This window comes from Astatotilapia calliptera, chromosome 16 (assembly GCF_964374335.1).
Source record: "Astatotilapia calliptera chromosome 16, fAstCal68.1, whole genome shotgun sequence".
Classification (NCBI taxonomy): domain Eukaryota; kingdom Metazoa; phylum Chordata; class Actinopteri; order Cichliformes; family Cichlidae; genus Astatotilapia; species Astatotilapia calliptera.
Window position 1 is genome coordinate 27,948,379 of NC_137437.1, and position 22,857 is coordinate 27,971,235.

A 22,857-nucleotide genomic window follows, 5' to 3' on the forward strand; every position below is an offset into this window, starting at 1 on the left:
GACTTTATCAGCCACAAAATGCCAAGGCAGCATCTTATTTGTTAAAAAAAGAGGAACATGGCTCCCATGCAGGTGTCACAAGGTCTCTAAAAATTTTAGATTTACAGAAACATGAATGCAGGACCTAGTGCTTCCCAGTGGAACTTCCCAGTGGGAACTTGGGGAAAGGATGCCAACGTGGCATCCTTTCCCCAAGTTCACACCATGCAGCACCTGACCATCAACATAATGCAAAAGAAAATGAGAACCGTGTTCCAGCTCGCCTCCTCACCTTCCGGTCTTAAGTGAATTTGCGTTTAACACAGGCTTACCAGAAGCTGCAGAGCTCTGTGCATTCTGACTCTTTCACACATGGAGCATGGACAATTTCAGGAGAATCAGTAGTCCTTTTTCACAGGCAGGACATAGTCTTACTACAGTAAGTGCCTGTGTGGTTTAGGTGAAGCTGCCTGATGGAGCGCTTAATGAAACAGGTTATTAGCTGCTTTATTCACACATCAGTGCACAGACTTTATACCAGGTATCTTGCAGGTTAAAGTCTGAAGAACACTCGATCCATCAGCATCGGCCTTGTCAACATTACTAAAAGTCCTGTTTTTAAAAAGCTGGGTGTTGCAGTGAATGTGTGAAAACAGAAAACAGAAATTATATATATAAACTCATCAGTTTCCCCTTTCAAATAAAATATAATAATAACTGAGTTTTCATGTCCTCTCTGCAGTCTGTGCAGACCATCAAGTGAGTTGTTCCCTGTCTCCACCAGTCTGCATTTGGAAATGTCCCCAAGCAAGATACTGAACCCCAAAGCTCCTGATGCATGCTTTGCGTCAGAATGTGAGTGGCAGTTAAAAAGTACTTGAAGTGCAGCGCGTGTGTGAAGTCTGAGTGGATAGTAAGAGTAGAAAAGTGTTACATAAATACCAGTTTACCAATGAGCTGTCCCCACTCATGACACAGTCACATACAACACTGCACAAATGTCTTGAGCTGTCACTCATTTCTTCATATTTCACTCAGAAAATGGAAAATAAGTCCAGCAGTTTATCGCATGCTTATATGTTTGTATATGTTTCCACTTTGAAACGTGTGCAAACACAGCATACGAGGCAAAAACAGAGTGTGTACAATCCTAATGAGCCTGAAAGTCAATATTTAGTATGACCGCCTTTACAACACAGCCTGAACTCTCTTAGGTAGCTTTCTTGCAATTTCTGTAAGTGGTCTTCAGGAATGGTTGTCTAGTTTTCTCGAAGAAAATCTAAAGCGATTTTATCTCACTGTTGACTATCTTTTATTCTGTTTTCTGTCAAAATGGTTCCACACAGAGACCCTCAAATGAGAAGAGTTGCTTCAGTGGGGTCCAGAATGCGGGATTGTCATGTGGTTCATATAGATTTCAGATAGTTCCCGGAAGTGCTGTGCAGGGATTTGGAATATGTGAATATAGGGAGGCAGAGCTCTTCTTTCAGGAATTAGTCGTGAATAAAAACATTGCAATACAATAGTTGGTAATGCCAAAGTGAAGTGCATGTAGTTAGATCTCTGTATATAAATTAATAAAATATTAAAGCTCTAACATTAACTGCAAGTGTTAACAAACCTTTAACTGCAGTTTTGACATAGTTGAGCTGATCATTACAGTGAGAAATCCGGCTGCTTTCATTAATATAACAGAATAAATATTTAAAAATGATTTATTACCTACCTGCCAGTTTTTTTCATGGTGGTTTAAGTAATCCCGTGATAACTAACATGATGATAAGTGTGTCTACAAGCGAATATTTAACTTGGTCAACAAAACAAGGTCAGATTTTGAAGCTTTTTTTTTACTGATTCCAAAATGTTAGATGAAATAATATTAACATAAATTAATTCACAATTAATTATATGCTCCTGGTTATTATTATGTTTGCTAACCTAATCTGGCATCAACTATCATGCCCAAAATCTACAAGTGAATTTGATTTCATTAATTAAACATTAACATTAAACATTTTTTAAAAGTGCATTTTAAACTTCTGTGTCACTATCTCTATGGCATGGGTTGCATATGGTGCTAACTTCTGGGAGCCATTGCAAGATTTTTGAGCCGCCATTGCTGTGTATTAAAAAACAACTAAATACCAGGATGCAATCACTCATCGTGGTGACTTCTTGACTGTGAGCTGACTGCAGGTTTCTGCAGCCTTATAAACAGTACAGCTGCATAATGACTGAAACTTGCAGTGCTGCCCAACAATAAGCCACAAACTCAGTTTTATAACTATATAGCAGTTGAGTAAACAGAGACTCAAAGCTGAATGACTGGTGATGTTAGACACCGACTCACAGATGCATTCATTCTTCATCGGCTTTTCATCCCTGCGAGGATTTCTTGTTTTTTGAGGACCTGTCAATCACAGAGCCCCCTCACACTCACACACACACACACACACACACACACACACACACACACACACACACACACACACACACACACACACACACACACACACACACACACACACACAGTCCATAAAAGAGGCCTTTTAGCATGTTTTCGTGATCCTGCCCTGCCATTCATGTGTGAGAGAAACAAGCACTAACAATGGACATCCCAGGTAACCCTGGCCGCACATGTTCAGCTCCAGAGCAAAGAGAACCAGGAGAGACGGAGTCACAGGAGGGCTGTCAGGCCTAGCTAGTTTTGGGGCTCAAGGTGCCACCTTTTGTGGCATTCTCTCTTTGCGCCTGCATCATGCCTGAGTGGCCACTGTGAAAACCAGCCTGTGCACATGAGCGTCCTCTGTGCCTGTATGTGTCCTCAAAAGAGGGTGAATGCCAGTGTCAGGCCTCTCTCCTGTGCTACTACACTCTCACAGGCAGGAATTTTAATGAGTGTTTTTTTCCCCTGATTACAGCAGAAGAATGTAACGGCAGAGATCGAACACCAAAGCTTTTGGACAGAGAATCAAAGAGGGAACAAGTATAAAAGGAAGGAGGTGAGGTGAAGACATGCAAAGGATTCAAAGTCTGACCACAAGATCATAGTTTGATCGTATTAGCTCATGCATTCTTTAGTGATGACCCCTGCAGCCCGTGATGGTGCAGCTTATTATTTGCCCGTGTTTATAGGTCACATGTTGCTTTAAATGAAATTGTTGGCCAATCTGGTGGATTTCAGTTTGATCTGACGGTCAGTGTCTGCGTAATAGAAACTCAGCGTTTGTCTTTATAGCATACTTCTTACTGATAACTTGGCAGGTCGGTGATCCATTGCTCAATCATGCTGCTATTTTGATTTCACTGTTAGAAAAAAATCACTCCGAGATGTTTTGCAGCATTATATATTTAAGATTATTCATCATTACGTCAACTTTTCTGCATTGTTTTACATAATGAAGTAATAAGCCTAAGATCTGTGAAACAAGTCAAGTTAATGTTTTTTAAATACACAGTAAAGGTTGTGGCTAAAACACATTGTCTGATAAATATACAAATATTTAGAAATCTATGTCGTATCAAAGTTAAAATTTCATTATTAAAGAATAATAATAATTGTTTTAAAATTATTATTTGAAAAAAGGTTTCTAATGGTTACCCGTCAGCTCAGTATTAAAGCAGCATAAATTCTGTCCCAGTGCTGAGTTAAAGGATGCTTGACTAACACTGCCATGACTCACTGCACCACCCTGTGGTTCCAAGTGGCATGACACAGGGAGTACATGTCTGCAACACAACAAACCAGCGCAGTCTCACAGCAGTTTTCAAATAGTTATAGTTAAATCTATTGATTTGTATCTCTGAACATACATTTTTTCATCTCCCTGAACATGACTTCTCATCTATTCAGTCACATATGAACTATTTTGTGTTTATGTGCCCAAAATATTTTTCACTTTTTAATGGCCAAAAGTTCGTAGGGGGTTGAGTCACACATTTGACCGATTTTCATTCATCCTTTATTATTATTATTTTTAATATGTTATTAATTTTGAAAGATGAATAACTTTTTTAATGGTAAACATATGTTGCTTGGTGTAGCCTTTAAAAATTACTTGGTTCGGATTACGCGCTGTAACAATGTGGTTAGGTTTAGAGATTCATCACAGTTGCCACTCCTTTTAAAGGTCTGTTTTCTTGGCTACCGTGGTTACGTGAACCATGGTGCTTTCTCTGGACAGCACATTATACGTTGTTGAAATGCATCAGTTAGAAAGTATCTGTCCACGGACAATTTGTGTCACTGAACATGAACAAATAGACTCACTTTTTATGTCTGTTTCTTGTTTTGTGGGCTGAATTCAGCCCAAATGCACAAATCTTACCTTTACATAACATCATACGTGTTGTCTCTTCTTATTGATAGTTGATAAAACTGGTAGCTGAACCAATGAGCTAAACTGGTTTTAGTTCATGGGCAAAACACTAAAAAATCTAATCCCTATAGGGCTAGACTATATTGTTTTATATTACATTATTCTGAATCATTTTATTGCATTTATTTGTTGTTCACCTTTTATTTTAGAATAAAATGAGTCATTTTACGTTAATGAGCTCTTTTGTTTTGTCATATTGTGTTTTAATTTATTTAACTCTTCTACTTTATCCTGTTTCACATGGGGTTTTGTCTCCTTTAACAATGAATTTATCAAATTTCGGGATAACAAAAGTGTCTCTTATTTGTCTCATCCAAACTAAGTGTGTTACATGCAATCTGAAGAACAGAAAAAGTGTAATTGTTCAGATATTTAAAGTGTGGTCTCCTCTCTTTTCTGCTATCACTGAAGCCCATTTTCAACAGACACATCTGTACAGAATATTCAGCATAGTTCACGAAAATGAAAGCAAATAGAAAGGTTTGCTTTGAACAGAGTTTAATGTTGCATTTAAAATCAGTTTATTGCCTTCACTAACAGAGAGGGCATTAAAATCTGTGCAACATGTGACATGTTCAATCCTCCCAGCTCCATAAAACAAGGTGGACTTCATGAGGTACTGGCTTTAAGTGAGGCAGCCCTCTGCTGGAGTACAGGGGCTGCTTTGTCCTCTTATCTGCCATCGCTGAGCTCCTCCTTCAGTCACTGGACCTCCTCCAGCGTCATCTGTGCACAGTCGGAAGATTCAGGTTATTATAAACACACTAATGATGCAAATAAGCTGAGAAAAAGAAATTAAAAATAACACATATTTAACATGTATTTTAAAATAGTTTCTTACTCTGATCATTTTGCTTATGATAGAAGAAATTAGATTAGATTAGTAGGACTAAATTAAAATAATACTGTTTTAAAACCATATAACACAGTATCACATGACCTTGACCTTTTGACCTATGTTTAAATATTCAGCCCTTAATGTGGATGTTTAGTTTTCTTTCTTTTACTGGAACATTTGATGATGGGTTTTTAGAAGCAAAAAGAGCTGGCCAGTATCACACACACACACACACACACACACACACACACACACACACACACACACACACACACACACACACACACACACACACACACACACACACACAATGTGTAATGCATTCAGTGAGTCACAATATATGTAGGGAAACTGTGCCTTGAATAATTAGGAAAGTGCTTCCCTCTAGTGGTCCTCCAAAGTGTTGCAATGTTTTCGGTTAAAAATCAGTAGAATCTGACATCAGATTGGAAACAAAACCTATGTCTCAACTGATTCAGACTGAAAATAGTCTTTTCCTAATTGTTGATATATTTTGTGAGCCCATGGGCTGTAGTTAAACTGAGGGTTTCTAAAACCTGAGCTTGAAGACTTGCTGCACATGAACAGAGCAGTTAAAAAGTGGGTCTGAGAATCATGGCAAGATACAAGAAACAAAGAACTGTAACACACTGAAGAGACAAGTGCGTCATCCAGCACAGGAGATACATCATCACTGTAAAATTTGAAGTAAATCTGATGTTTTCAGTTTTGCGAGTCAGTGTTTCTTCCTTTTGTTTTAAAAAACCAATAAGCACAAACCTGAATGCATAGACAGGAGCTTAATGATTGCCCACCCGCAGGTACAGCTGGATCGGACCTGGTAATCTTCCAGTGCCACAGCATGATCGACGGAACGCGCTACCTGTACTCAGTTCCTTCGCTGAAGTAAAGTTTAGAGCGTTTATGTTGTCCTTGTTATTTTGGGTGTACTCCATAGTGTTTAGTTAGTTAACTAACTGTTGTGGAGTACAAAGTACACCTTATACTTCTGATAGAGGTACACAATTGTTTATACTTCTGACTCAATTTTAAGTGAAAATTGTGGTGTGAAAATATATCTAGTTCTTTGCAGCCTTTATCGGGACTGTTAGTAAATCAGCTCTGGATTTCACATGTGGGTGAACCTTGAACCTGAAGAAGCAGCAGTTAACTGCAGTATTTTGGAGGTGTCAAGCACAGCAGTGAGAGTGTGTGTATTTATCTGTGACAAAACTGTCCCAAAGCTACATTGAGGCACCTGGAGAGGTCATTTCTCGCAGTCCCTCTTTGGGAATCCTCATTACCACAGATCTCAAAGTGGCTGTGACAAAGGAGAGTCCGTCCGGAGGTACGAAAGCTACAAAACAACCCTATAAACTGAATGGATCTGTCTTAGTGGCCATTTCCTTGCCTTGGGTGGTAAATCGCAGGGTTTGTCGCAGGGAGGTTTATGTTGTTTGTGCACAATCTGCCACCACTTCAAAGCTGTGGGAGGGGAGCGAGAGACGGGGGAGGGAGGGTGTTGCCCCATTTCAGTGAGTCACGGTCAACCTCAAAGGACCCGGTCTCTAACATCCGGCCCAGGCATTTTGTTGGCTCAACTGGGAGAAGTGGTGAAGAAGATGTCATTGTTTGAGGCCATGCAAGTTCAGCAGGTGGAGACAAGTCATCTTTATGTTTTAAGACTTCAAATGCTAAGCGAGCTGCCACAGGAACAATCACTTTCGGATATGACTCTGTCTGGGACTTTCCTTCACATCCCCTTTGAGCACCATGAGAAAGTAGTTCTGGCCACTTGAGGTCCAGACCGGTAACCACAGATTGCCGCTGATACAGTAGCTGTAACTGTAAGTGGAGCTAATTCTGTGAATCACGACCCGGTCTGGCCACCCGAGTCACGGTAGCGTGCAGTGCAGAGCCTGTGAAAGAGCACCAACATACACGCTGACCACTAATCACACATGAACAGTCACTCTCATGGGAGGAATCGGTGAGGGAGTTCTGTGATGTCGCCAAATGATCCAGTAAAAAGTCCCACTGCTGTTACGGTAAAGAGGAAAATCACACATTAGAGGAGGGTTTACAGCTGGAGCCAGAGTTTTTTATAGAAGTAATAAACGTCATTTTACTGCTGTAGCTTGGTTTAGGTTCTCACTTAAGGGTTGTGTTCAAGTGTGAGCTGCACTATGAGCGGTCAACACAAGGAGGCATCGGTGATCAGTTTTTGCAATAGCTGTTTCAGTCACTGATTCAGAAAATTATCTGCCAGTTGATTTTTATGTTTTGATGGTTGTAGGCCATAAAAAACATGCTATTGGTTTTTAACAGATAATTATAAAACTACTAAAAAAGTATTTTTATACACCATCTCTGAATGTGTGAAAACTTTCTGTTTTTCCAATCTTGGAACTGTGTTGCTGCTCTATGCACACACATAAGTGTTTTTATTCTCAGTCATTGCCAAAATTTTGGCTGTAGACAATCGGGAGAGAAATATGAAGTAAAAATTTTTATTTTTGGAAGGTATTTGCTCCTTTTTTGTTATTAATGAGGTGTGGGCGGTTGACATCTTTTAGGTTCTGAAGTGGGGCGTACATGGAAAGTTTGAGACGCACTGCTGCAACTCTCCAAGATCCACAACCAGACCAGCATGCCTCTGTAGTTTGAACTTTTCCCCCTTTTTATAGAATTTTTCCATACTTTGTAAATTAAAAAGCTTTTATCAGCATAACTGTAATGCCAAACTTTATTAGATTTCATTTAAAATGTCCTAGTTTTGAAAAATTGGCCCATTCATTAGATAGCTAAAACTAAACCCAACCCTAACTCAGATGGGCATCAATAACCTGGTTGATTTTACCTCTGTGAGATCTAACCCTAACCCTGTGTTATACAGAATATTTTTTTATTTATTTAACTTTTACTTATACAGCTACTCCCATTGAGACTCAATGTCTAGTTTACAAGAGAAATCTGTGTCAGACAAATGTATTAAAATTACAAAAATAATAAATTAGCTATAAAAAATGAAAATAAAAATTGTCTAAATAAAAAAATATGTATTTTTTCATCTTTAGAAATTGTTCCCCTAAGACATGCTATCCCAGGGACAAAAAAATATAATAATATTGGTGCCTCACAACAAGAAGATCTTGGGTTTGAGTCCAAGTGTCCCCTGGGGTCTTTCTTTGTGGAGTTTGTATGTTCTCCCTGTGCCTGTGTAGGTTCTCCGCAGGCACTTGAACTTCCTCCCACAGTCTAAAGACATGCATGTTAGGTTTAAAGTGGGTATAGGTGTGAATATGACAGTGAAGGATAGCATGTCTCTCTTCATCTGACTGGTGACCTGTCCAGGATGCACCCTGCCTCTTGACTTAGGACAGCTGGAATTGGATAAGCCAAAAAAGATGGATAGATTGCATTAATCATAATGATAATTGTAACTGACATCCCTGAATGACTTTTTACAGTTTTTCCAAAAAGATCCTTGTCTTTTTTCAGTGTTAGGTTTGGGTAAGAGCTATTACCAATGATGGCTTTGATCTCACAGAGGTCAAGTGTGGCTGTTCATCTGTTCATAACAGGTATCAGCACTGACCCCCTTAAGGGACGGTCAGACTACACATGTATGAACAAGTTAGTTTTGAGTGCACCCAAGTTAATATGGATGGATTTCTAAATGCTTACATGATCGCTCAGCTTCACTTTCAGCCCAAAGGGGATGAAAATAAGCTCAAAGAGACAATAAACAAGTGCAGAGATGGAAAATGATCACATCGAGTGACTAAAAATACATGAAATAACAAAAAAACCCCAACCAAACAAAAAAAGCCAAAAACAAACAGTGTCCAAGTGATTCAAAGTGATTAAAATGTGATAAATTAAAAATGATTAAAAAGGGAATCAAAACGAATTAAAAAATACACAATGACCAAGAATACAAGTAGAAACAAGTAGAAGTAACATATAGAACATTACAAAATAAATGATAATATTGCTGAATCACTTCTGTGCGTATCTAACCAGCGCAAACACTGCTTAGAAAAACTGCAGTAAAAGGAACAATCATCTGCCTTGTATGTGAAAGACCTCCCCGCAGTTCTTACTGATCTGTGGTGCTGATATGAGTGAGGCACATCTTTACCAGAGGCCTTTTTTTCAGAGATATCCGCTGAGTTTTTCCATTCTGTGTGGTGATAGTTGTGCTAACAATAAAGCAGGAAAACGTCCTGGTTGGTCTAAACTTGCATCCTGTTGTTCTCCGACTAGAGCAGTCTGCTTGAAATTAGACCAACCACACGGGCACATTAGCATAATGAATTTATCAGCTGGTTGCTTCTTAAGGCTTTCTGCAAGACTTGGGGATTTTATCTCTCTATGTATCCATGGCTCAGGGGTATGACTGAGATGCAACTGATAATATTTCAGGACCTCTAAGGCATCTGTTCAGCTGACATGGCACACTGTGTTGTCATTGTGCAGGACTTCACTGTCTCATAAATCACCTAGCCATTGACCTATGAAGGGCCTTTCATGGTCTGTCTTGCATTTGGGATCGCTGCTGAAGAAATGTGAGACGGCGGGCATGCGTTGGGACTCCACTTGCAGCTGCCGATGACGAGATAACGCTCTGTGGCTGTGTGCGTCACTCTCTTGTCATGACACTTTGAATACTATCAGCGCTCTTTCAAGCTTGCCCAAACACAGAGGGTTGGTTTGAGGAACTCCGGCGAGGGATCAGTCCAAAAAGATGCAGATCAGATCCAGATACACATCTGTGGTCTGAGCATCAGAGAATAAAAGGACAGCAGAGGAGGGGAGAGGAATAAACTCTCCCTCATCTCTACATCGCTCTCCCATATCGGCCGCTTTTTGACTTCCTTTTTGTAACTCTTTCAGTTCTCTGGTTGCCTCGTGACTTTTCTTCTTCTGCCCATCTTTATGATTTGTCCCAGATATTTCATATTTTGACTACTTAAAAATAGATTGTTTTTTTAGTCATCCAATTCATTCTGTTGGCTGAGGAGATGCCAAGCACTTCAAATTGCTCTTGGCGTCCTTAAATGGTGAAGAATCTGTTATAATCTGTTATAACAAAGGTTCACCATAAGTGAGAGTACTGTGGTGATTCATGTCCATATGTCTGTTGAATTAGGCAACTTCTAGTGGAACCTAGGCAGGACCTAGGCACTGAAAATTATTGTGCCCAGTATTTCGAAGCACTGATACCTACACACACCTTGTCTGTATCTCTGTGACACTAGCCACTTCTGATGCAATAGAAGCATCACACACTGCTGGAAAGGCCTCTGTAATCAATTATATTTATATTAGAAAATGTTAAACAGTATCTTTACACAACATTCATGATAATATTTTCAATTTGTTTTGTGAGTTGTGCATATTACAGAAAAATCTTCCTGTTACAGGGACTGCTAGCCTTTGACATTAAACTGTAGTTGTGCTGTTAGTTTTCTACTTTTCCAATCTGAACTTCATGCAAGAGCTCTCAGACACCTGTCCGAATGGCGGTACCTAAACACTCTGCAGACGTATGATCAAGGCTATTCTTTTTGACATGTCTTTCCCCCTTTATTATAACCAGCTTGTGATATATTACATAGTAAACCTCTATGAGTAGCTAGCTTGGTGCTTCCTCTCAAATCAAAGACCCGTGTGTTTTTTCCATATGACCAAACCGTCTGGGAACCTCGAGTGTCCAGACAGACAAGGAAATTGGACTTGGACTTAATGCCTTTGACTTCTCTCTGAAATCTGTGCCTTGTGGTCTCCAGAGGTCCACTTGTTCTCTCTCAGATATGATCCAGTTGCCATGACTGCCCCCTCCTTGGTTCCATCTGCAGCCCTTGTCATATAGGGAGGTTACAGTTAAATTCAAGCAAAGCTCACAGGCTTGGGTTTGGGGGATGGGGACAGAAATAAGGGGTTCATGTGTGCCACATCTGAGAGCTTTAATTCCTCATATGGAGTCTCATAAGGGAAAAGGTCAGAGGTTGGGGAGTTTCCCCACTGTTTCCTGCTTTTGTTGTGGGCTCTCGCTTTAGGTTTGGTGATTAAGTAAAGGTGCTTTGAAGTACCATTAGATGAGCTTAAAAGTGACAGAGTATTGGGTGACTGGTATCATTCTCAGACGGGCGAGTGATGATGACAGACAACAGGCCTTGTATTGTCAACAGTTGCAGTAAAAACACCCTTTAGCATCTGATGGAGTAACAAATGGGATTTGCTTCAAGAGCGCACTTAAAACCTCCTGAGTCAAAGCCCAAATGACCATGCTTTGAGTCTTATGTACACCTGTGCAGACAGCCATTCAACTAATGATGTTTGGGGAACATTTCCATTTGAAGTATGTAGGTGAAAAAATATCTTGAGGGATTATTTTGAGTGATGGCAGAGAGATCAGCCTGCAGTGACTTAAGCACGCGGTATTGGTGTCTGATACGAATACACAAAGCAAACACAAGCCCCTGATCACATTACCTACATGTGGCATTTTGTGTGTTACCAGGTATTTCTTTTAACAAAAGATCTTTTATAGTGAGAAATTAGTTGCTTTGAAGCAAGCAAGTTATTCCCCTTAAAGCAAGAAGCCAGAGTGAAGGGGCAGTTTTGAAATCCTCAAACAACTTGACATGTGGGCCGCAGACATCTTTAAGACCAGGAGCATTGTCTGGGGCATCGTCTGGAACTTCATGTAATTTCTGACTTAACCGTTTCCACTGTCCTAACCCTATTTACCTCATCGCCGTAGTTGCCGACAGGCTGTCCAATCAGCATGCACGAGGGCCACGGGAAGCTGGACGACCTCATTTAGGAATCTTAAGACCGTTGCTTGGCAAGAGTCACTGTAAGTCGCTCACCTGAGTGTCATGTGTCTGTGTGTGTTTGTGAGAAAGTGGCTTCACGCTAGCTTTAGCTGTTGCGTTTACTTTAGCCTTAAAGGGTCAGAGGGTATTTCACTTACCTCTTATGGTATCCAAGCAGCAACCTCCAGGGCTGGAAAATTCAGTGACATTACTCCAGTGTCCAGAAGTGACCTAGTGCTTATGGACATAACAGCTCAGTTTATTTGTGGATATTGCTAAAGCTTAAAGTTTAGCTAACAGCTGGATGATGGCAGAGGCAGCTATAGCGTCTAGCTGTTTGCTAGGCTTCCTCTCAACGACTCAGGGTCGCTGAGGAACTGGACCTCTGTGGTGCTCTTTGAAACAATTTCAAATGAAATGGGTATTGATAGCAAGTTTTGTGGATAATCTGAAGAAGTTTTTGCATTGCTTTGTTAAATGTTTCCTAAGTAACTATATGACACTTTTTTCCCTACAGCTTTAGAAGACTGGATTGACACTTAGCATATTTCACCAGAGCTCATATTTTCCACTGTGTTTTCCGGCTGGAACTGAATATTGTGTTACAGTAGAACACGTAGAGGCAAGTCAAAATGTCAACACATTGACTTAATATTAGTTGCGTAGGAATATTCATCTAAACACGAGCCACCTCAAGCTGCTCGTTGACTGTGGCAGGAAACCAAACCATGGAAAATAAAATGAGGGGAATCCAGGAGGCCTGGCTGAGAGAGACAGAGACAGAGATTTAGTCCTTCATGCCTTTATGGAACCCTGCTCAGATGTGTGAGCAGAGGACCCTCACAGCTCCAACTCAAGTTCTAGTGCCTGGAAAACAAACAGTGGTGTAAGATTAAAGGTAGACAGAGTGGGAGGGGTCACCGCAGTATTAAAAATGAACATCTACATTCAAACATATTGGAGGCGTGGTTATGGATCCAATCATGGAACTTAAAATTCATGTGCAGCTAATAGAGGATGCAGGAAAAAGATTAAAGTTTAACAAGCACAATTTGAAGCTTAAAGAAGTTCAATTTCGAAGACATTCTGATATTTTTTCACAAGTGGAGCAACCATAAATGATATCAAAGATAGACAATTTTAGAATTGCAAACTGGATGAATTTTTCAAGGTGCATCCATTCACTGTATGAGAGCATCATGTAGACAAAGATACTTGGTAAGTAACATACAAATAAAATCTTTGAATTTCATTAAGCAAAACTGGAACTCAGAATTCTGATGGCCTGTTAGAACAATTAACCACCACCAAAAGGCTCCAACAGCATAAACATGGTCCTAATTATCTGAGGTGAAGCCTAACAGATAGCTAGCAGCTACAGCCATGAACCATTCAAAGAGGTTACAGCCCTAATAATGCAAACTTTAAGTGTTAACACAGTTTATACAGGTGAGTAATAAAAATACTCTCCCACTGTACAATTATTATGAAGGGGCAGATTAGCTATAGGGGCTACAACAGTTTTATGTAGCAGGCTGTAAACATTGGCACCAGATGCCAAGATGCATCAAATGTTTTCTAACAAGTCTGATTATCTGAAGAAACACCTTTTTCATTGTTTAAGGGAAGTCCTCCTTGTAGCATGTGCCTTCGCCATTGAGGAATTCAACCTGGCTCATCAGTGAATGAAACTGGAACCTTCTGGCTACCCAGAAAGCTGCCCTGCTTTACAACTACAAGTGTAATCACAGTAATCTGCCTGAATCCCATTATAGCACTACCAGTCTAGACAGCATGATCTCTGCAGTGTCCTAAACTCTGCAGTCATAATGGCATCAGTGAATACTGTACCATCTCTCACACACTTCCAAACAGACGGCCCTCCATCAGCACACCCACCGCCAACTCCCAGTCCAGTAATCCACCTAAATCAAACTGCAGAGTAACCCTGCCTGATATCATTCAGAAGGGACAGAGGATTTACAGTCTTTCTAAAAATATTGAGCTGAATGAGGGGAATCCATCGCACTAAGCTGTATTATACTTTTGTCTGTGATCATGCTTTGCCTTCATTTTGCCAACTCTGTTTTCTTTCTTCAGCTTTTCACCTTCCATCTTCTCTCACTTTGCTTTCTGTTTTTTTCAGCAAAGTAGAATGATTGTGCCTGAACAGTCTGATTTATGAGGCGGGACATGTTCCAGACAAACACGTGGATTAGAGAGCACAAGGACACATTGTAACCCGAGCACAGGCAGATGGAAATGTTGTTTTGGATTTCCTCCGCCGAGCTGAAGTTAACTGTCCTCATGAACACGGCCTTCTGTTTTCACTAATGATGATGATGATGATGACGGTGATGCTGTTCTTATATTGAGGGCATCACCACCCTGACGATGATGAGTGTTGAATGTCCTCAGAAGGAAGTTCAAATATGTGATCTGACTAAGTCCATTTCAGGACTCAGCTACTCTTTTATAATGCTGCTGTAATACTGCAGATTGAATGTCTGTGTTGATCCCTAATCCATAGTAATTCAGGTGATGTCATAAGGTCAAAAAATGCATCCGGCAAACACTTTGGCCTAGTCACACTCCCATTCAGATTTAACCATTCCAGTTATCCACACATCCATCAATTTTTTTGCCTCTTGTCTGGATCCGGAGAAGCTGATTTCAACTACTTAGATACACAAATGTATTCTTTCAGCCACTAGCTCGTGGTCATAGGAAAAGACATACAGCAGGGCAATAGATGGACCATAATCCACAGCTTCCACAGATCAGTACAGCACCCACATCACTGCAGATGCTGCACCAGTCCAGATCAGAAAGGCTCTGAGTCAGCAGTCTTGTTTGCCGGGTTTTGCTTCAGGTAGTTCAGGTCTTTAAACCACCTCTCCCACATTCGAAACTCCATGAGAAACAAGTGTTAACTATTCCAGTCCTTAATATGCATCATGTAACGCACTAAAGCAAATTGTTTCATCTTGGAATGTTCAGTGTATCACATACTTGGGTCTAACTGTGCTCAGAGAGAGGAATGGCAGTGCAGCAGCCATATTTTAAGATGGAAATGAAAATTTAGATGTGAAGCCCTGATAGTGGATGGAAAAGAACACCAAGGTTTGTGATTCTAGCTAAATGTAGCAGCCAGTTTCTATTTTTGAAGATTACAATTTTTTATTGAAATCTGTATTTTAATTTGGTGAGTGAAATTCATCAGGTGTTCATCTGGAACAAATCTAAGATAAGCTTAGTGGACACTGTTAAACACAACATTTGAAACAGACTTTTACTGCTCACTATTCTTTCCATATTTTTATTCTAGAACTCTAACTTTGTATGATTCACAGCTCAAAAATAATGATAATTTATTTTAGATCTTGATGCCATCTATTATCCTGTTCATCCTGTTTGAAGGAACCTCCTTCCACTTTTAGGCAACTTTCTCCTGGCTAGCTGCCCTTCATTGTCAAAGCAGTGGGTGGAGTTTCTGTGCCTGAGATCACCAAACTTGGGTCATCCCATCTCTTTGACATCATGTTAAGCCAGAGTAAAACAAACAAACAAACAAAAAAAACCCCCCAACCCAGCACTTAGAGCAGTCTGAAGCTTGAGGAATTTAAAGAAAATTAATAATCCCTTGCTAAATACAGGCAGCAGTGTAGTGTAGTGTAGCAAGCACGTATAGCACAGTCTTATTGTCTCACAGTGTGACTTTATGCCCGGTGATTATGGACCGCTTATTATGAGGGAGGTCTTGGACAGAAATGAATGGAAGATGTAGGAAACACATGAGCCTGCCTGCACAGTGTGGCCCGGCTCCATGAAATTTGATCAGGTGATCTCCTGACTGCTATCACTTCTGATGTTATATTAAAAAAAACGAAAAAAACCCAATCACTCATCATCCAAAATAAACTCACGTCTCAGTTTCACTTCTACGTTTCTTTCTACATGCAAGCTTGCTTAGTCTTAACGTGTGTGTCTCTCTCTTTGTCTGCTTGTCGCCACTGGCGATCCTGTCATGTTCATCATGCCAGCTGTACCAGAAACACTGGACTAACAACAAGCTCACACTACCAATTAAGTATAATTAAATGGATGTTTTGTTTTGTTTCTTATATCACCTTATGACTAATTCCAGGAGTTCGTGTCTGTTGCTTTGTCTTTCTTCAGTTATTGGATAAAACAAATTGCTGCTTAACTGAAACATTGTCATCTCTGCACCTTAATTCAAATAAACAAGACCAAACTTGCATCTTTGCAAAAACTTTGCAAGACAATCTGTGTAGCTGCTACTATTTAAAAAAAAATCCACAAGACATACCTCTAATTAGTGAATACTGGATATTATATGAATATTAATTATTAATTAGTAGTTTACAGAACACACAAGCACGTTTGTTGTTCATCACCTGTTCAACCCTCCACACTGGGCTGCCTGTGCTTCCCTTCTTTTTTCCCTAAAATGAAATTCAAACTGAAGTATCAGTTATCAGTTTTGACATATTGGAGAAGATCCAGCTTATATCACACGCTACAGTGATATATTACTCAGAACAAACACCTTGTCATAACTGCAGTCTTTCTACAAAGCTGCTTTTTGCTAAAGCTGGATGTTAAAGGTCAGTCATGAGCCTTCTGCAGAAGAGGCTTTTTGTTCCTCTAAATCATCTGTTTGAGCCAGCATGAATATTTATGCCTCTGCTAGAGGGCCTTTTATTATATAAAATCTTTCCTTAGTGATTCTTATTCATTCTAGTCTCCTTGGCATGTTTTCAGATTACACTAGCTTCAACTCTAAGAAATTTGAGAGCTTTTTAAAGTCTAAACTATTTGGATTCGTGTCATATGCCAAGATCTTTTGAATGTTTCCCTGAATGCCGCATAATGATACTTCTTGGCATCCTTTGTATTTTTGAAAGTCCTTTAACAAACACTAGGGTTACAGTTGACTGAAAACTGAATGGAGTGACCCATAGGTATCTGCAGCCATAGCTGGAGCTGGTTGAAATCTGTTACACTACATGAAAGTGCTTCAGTGGTGCCCTTATTAACTCCTTAAATCTGGGATACACTAGAACAGCGGTCCCCAACCCCCGGGCCTTGGACCGGTACCGGTCCGTGAGTCGTTTGGTACCGGGCCGCGAGAGTTGAGGCTCAGGTGTGAAATGTATAGATTTCAGGGTTTTTATTGTTTTTCAGCGTTATTTTGTTATCGTTTGTATCGTTTACTCGGTTTTCCTGGGTCTTTTCACATGTGTTATGAATAAATTTTCTTTTTTTCGGTACCGGTACTAGTTTTATTTTGTTGTATTTATCCGCGACACCTTAAAGGCCGGTCCATGAAAATATTGTCGGGCATAAACCGGTCCGTGGTGCAAAAAAGGTTGGGGACCGCTGCACTAGAACATCCTGATCTGAATGTTAAATAGTTTGTAAAGTTCACAAGCATTACTTTGTAACACTTTCTTCTCATAACTACTTTTTTTTTTTTGCTGCTGACAGAGTAGGGGGTGGATGTGGCCACTGTGACATCACCCATTGGCTAATGAATTATTGAAGTCCTGTTATGAAACTTCAGTGTGAGCATGGAGACCATCTTTTAGCCCTTTTCCTTTAGTATCTACTTGGTTTGGTTTGGCTTGGCTCAACTCAGTTTTTAGGGTTTGCCAGTAGGTGGGAGGACCTGATTCCAGGTACTTTTATAAGACCTACTTGACCGGGGTTTCAAGCGATCTGAGTCGATCTGAAAATGTTTCAGTTGACTAGTCATTGGCGTCAATTGATGAGTCATGAGAGTGTCTCCTTCACAAAATTCAAATCTGCAAAACGCAGCACAGTGGGAAATGGCTCCACAAAAACCACCACAATGTGCATGCTCATGTGCATCTTCTGGATAATAATTTAGAAAATCAACTTCATCTTTTAATCATTATGAACTGAAACTAGCAGCTGAGGCTGTAAATTCATCAGTAAAGTATTGAGTGTGGTCACAGAGCAAGTGAGCTTGAGGATAGTTTACAAAATAGACTTCTGTACAAGTAACCCTGGACTTCTGTACGCCTGGAGTCACCCCCTGGTGGCTGTTAAAAAGAATACAAGCTTTGGGCACTTCCACGTCGCCTTCACTTCTCAGATCATGAAAAAATGACTGTCTTTTATACCTTATATATGCTTTTAACTTGGATTCAGAAATACTACAAAAAAGATAATAACCTATAATAAAATCACCAAAGTTAAGTGAAGGTTGGAGCATAACTGCTGTATTGTTTTTTTTATTCCAGCACTGATAATGAAGTGGAATGTTTTTTTTTTTTTACTAAGTGCAGACTCTGCAGCAGGCTATGTTTCCACATGTAAATAGCCTTCAGGCAGCATGAAGCAGCACCTTAGCTACTTAACTGTGAAATATTTAATATCTGCAAATAATTAGATTTCATGTCATGGTGTGTTTTGTTTATAAAGGCCAGTTGTCCAAATGTAGATATTCAATTTCAATTGAATTGACTTGAATTCAATTTTATTTATATAGCGCCAAATCACAACAACAGTCGCCTCAAGGCGCTTTATATTGTACCGTATATCCTATAATAATAGATACAGAGAAAAACCCAACAATCATATGACCCTCTATGAGCAAGCACTTTGGCGACAGTGGGAAGGAAAAACTCCCTTTTGACAGTAAGAAACCTCCGGCAGAACCAGGCTCAGGGAGGGGTGGGGCCATCTGCTGCAACCGGTTGGGGTGAGAGAAGGAAAACAGGACAAAGACATGCTGTGGAAGACAGACAGAAGTTAATAACAGGTACGATTCAATGCAGAGAGGTCTATTAACACATAGTGAGTGAGGAAGGTGACTGCAAAGGAAAAACTCAATGCATCATGGGAATCCCCCGGCAGCCTACGTCTATTGCAGCATAACTAAGTGAGGATTCAGAGTCACCTGATCCAGCCCTAACTAAAAAGGAAAGTTTTAAGCCTAATCTTAAAAGTAGAGATAGTGTCTGTCTCCCGAATCCAAACTGGAAGCTGGTTCCACAGAAGAGGGGCCTGAAAACTGAAGGCTCTCCCTCCTATTCTATTTTTAAATACTCTAGGACATACAGTGTGGTAATTAATGTTACCATTCACCATGCTCCCAGTGACTTTATCACTGGCTTGCCTTTGTATGTATCTGAAAGACTCTTCAAACATGGAGCTAGACTCTTCATGCATTAGCCCAAATGTAGTCAGTCTTTGGAGCATTGTAATTTAGTCACGACAGACTCACGTCAAATACATCTGCTCCTGCGTCATTAAATAGCTGAATGAAATGAAGTCCGATTCTCCTTCCTACTTTTTCTTCACTTTGTTTTCAACTGAGATAGGGAAAAAGTGATTAGGAAAAGACATGGGTCATTTTCAAGCATGCCTGCAGTGTAACATTCACTAATGCATAAATTCTCTCATAATCACTTGTGCTCTGTTTCTGCTGTTTAACCTCCAGCAGCGTCCCAGCATCCAGCTAATCCAGTATGGTCCGCACTCTTCAATCTTTGCTGAGCTGAGTTTGGTGTACAGTGGGGCAAAAAAGTATTTAGTCAGCCACCGATTGTGCAAGTTCCCCCACTTAAAATGATGACAGAGGTCAGTAATTTGCACCAGAGGTACACTTCAACTGTGAGAGACAGAATGTGAAAAAAAAATCCATGAATTCACATGGTAGGATTTGTAAAGAATTTATTCGTAAATCAGGGTGGAAAATAAGTATTTGGTCACCTCAAACAAGGAAAATCTCTGGCTCTCACAGACCTGTAACGTCTTCTGTAAGAAGCTTTTCTGTCCCCCACTCGTTACCTGTATGAATGGCACCTGTTTGAACTCATCATCTGTATAAAAGACACCTGTCCACAGCCTCAAACAGTCAGACTCCAAACTCCGCCATGGCCAAGACCAAAGAGCTTTCGAAGGACACCAGGAAAAGTATTGTAGACCTGCACCAGACTGGGAAGAGTGAATCTACAATAGGCAAGCAGCTTGGTGTGAAAAAACCAACTGTGGGAGCAATCATCAGAAAATGGAAGACATACAAGTCCACTGATAATCTCCCTCGATCTGGGGCTCCACGCAAGATCTCATCCCGTGGGGTCAAAATGATCATGAGAACGGTGAGCAAAGATCCCAGAACCACACGGGGGGACCTGGTGAATGACCTGCAGAGAGCTGGGACCAAAGTAACAAAGGTCACCATCAGTAACACACTACAACGGCAGGGAATCAAATCCCGCAGTGCCAGACGTGTTCCGCTGCTGAAGCCAGTGCATGTCCAGGCCCGTCTGAAGTTTTCCAGAGAGCACATGGATGATACAGCAGAGGATTGGGAGAATGTCATGTGGTCAGATGAAACCAAAGTAGAACTTTTTGGTATAAACTCAACTCGTCGTGTTTGGAGGACGAAGAATACTGAGTTGCATCCCAAGAACACCATACCTACTGTGAAGCATGGGGGTGGAAACATCATGCTATGGGGCTGTTTTTCTGCCAAGGGGACAGGACGACTGATCCGTGTTAAGGACAGAATGAATGGGGCCATGTATCGTGAGATTTTGAGCCAAAACCTCCTTCCATCAGTGAGAACTTTGAAGATGAAACGAGGCTGGGTCTTCCAACATGACAATGATCCAAAACACACCGCCCGGGCAACAAAGGAGTGGCTCCATAAGAAGCATTTGAAAGTCCTGGAGTGGCCTAGCCAGTCTCCAGACCTCAACCCCATAGAAAATCTGTGGCGGGAGTTGAAAGTCCGTGTTGCTCGGCGACAGCCCCAAAACATCACTGCTCTCGAGAAGATCTGCATGGAGGAATGGGCCAAAATACCAGCTACTGTGTGTGCAAACCTGGTAAAGACCTATAGTAAACGTTTGACCTCTGTTATTGCCAACAAAGGTTATGTTACAAAGTATTGAGTTGTATTTTTGTTATTGACCAAATACTTATTTTCCACCCTGATTTACGAATAAATTCTTTACAAATCCTACCATGTGGATTCATGGATTTTTTTTTCACATTCTGTCTCTCACAGTTGAAGTGTACCTCTGGTGCAAATTACTGACCTCTGTCATCATTTTAGGTGGGGGAACTTGCACAATCGGTGGCTGACTAAATACTTTTTTGCCCCACTGTATCTTTGCAGGGAGTTTCTCTAGATATTCCGCGTACACACGACAATCTGTTCCACATGAGGAGGCTTAAATGAAAACTAAATGATGGAGTTGGATATCTTGCAGTGGTCCCTCCCCACGTGCACATGTTGGCATTGCTGAGCCCTAAAGTACCACTTGATTTAAAGAGCTAAGCAGGTCTGGAGGCATGCCAAAGGGGAGCTCCGATTGCAGTGTTGACATTGCTCATTCTCATCCTTCACCTGCTATCTATTAGCTCTGTGCTGGTGATACCAGGGCAACAGAAAATAGTTTCTCCTACAGTCATTTTTGCCTGGGGCTGGTTTCACTGTGTTGGACCTTGGGATGTTTAGTTGAAAATTAGAGTGGGGGCCCTCCCGGTATCAGTGGTGTCATGGAAAAACTCACTTGTTGTAGTTACAGATTATACAGTAATTTCTTAATCTTTCCACAGTCAGTGACACCTCTGATAAAAATAAAATACGTGTGTCATCCAACATGAATGTAGGCCTTATTTTTTCAGCCTTTTTTGGAGTACAGTGCTTTTCATTTAATACATTCTGTCTCTTTGTTCCAATCGTGTGAGAGGCCAGAGAGGTCCTTGCTGTGAAATGGAACTCAGCTTATATCGCCTATATTGTGATTATTTGGCTTCTTGTTCCTTTGTGTCCCTGTAGTATCCATAACATGTGAATTATAAAGGCATTGTTCTGTGTTTTGGTTATGATGTGACACATATTTCAGATTTCAATACACAGTAACTCCTCATGTGTCATGGTAGTGTTTATTACCCCCCTGAGGACCAGCAGGTGTAAGCTTTCACACACAGTCACACGGAGAGTCCATGCACACTTTTATTATGTACAAACACATATAACTACATTTATGGATGGTCACATGCACTCATGCACACACACACACACACACACTATAACTTTATAAGTGTCTATTTTCTCGTTGTCTCATAGAGGTTCGGATTTAATTAGAGTTTAGAGGTTAGGATGAAATTGTGGTACCTCGTATAAGATCCCCAAACCAAACAAAGGTCCCTGAATGCTAATCTTAACACTAGTTTTACACTTGCAACATCGGTCAACCTAATGTTTGCCCAGACTAGATAAAATTGAGTTTGTCGTCCTCAGGTTAATAAAAAAATCACTCGGGCTGTGATTAAAAAATATTCTTTAATTTAATAATGTGGTTAGCCTACTCAATGTAAATTACACACGAACAACATTAAGCTATTCACACCGAGAAGAACGGCTGCTGCTGCCATCATTATCCGTCATCATTTCTGCTACACTGGCAGGGCTAGGGGCCAAGACTCTCCTCTTCGGGTTCTTGGGGTATGTTGCTAACTCCGGGTCCGATAACAGGCACCACACCTGCAGTAGATGTGCTCGGTATGAGCTCTTGCAGCAAGCTATCAAATACAGTGCATTCCTCGGCTTTTAAAAAAACACTATGCGTCGCCAGGTGTTTAATCAAATTTGAGGTGTTACCTCCTTTGCACAGTATCACATTTAAGCACTTGTTGCAGGCTTCTGAGTTTACATCTTTTGCTGTGAAGTACAGCCAGACTTTTGACTGCTTCGCCTTGGGCATTTTTAATCTTTAGCTCTGCTCTAAAAGAACGTACGTACCTGGGCCTGCCTACTATCCTTGGA

The 22,857-nt window shown here is 40.6% G+C and overlaps 1 long non-coding RNA gene across 1 annotated transcript; it reads right to left on the bottom strand.

Annotated features, from left to right (window-relative positions):
* Positions 1-4,839: 4,839 nt before the first annotated feature.
* Positions 4,840-12,359, bottom strand: LOC145420939 (uncharacterized). The gene is made up of 2 exons (XR_013902178.1): positions 12,182-12,359; positions 4,840-5,084 (listed from the first exon to the last, which is right to left on the bottom strand). It is a non-coding gene; the product is annotated as an uncharacterized LOC145420939 (long non-coding RNA).
* Between the last annotated feature and the right edge of the window lie 10,498 nt (positions 12,360-22,857).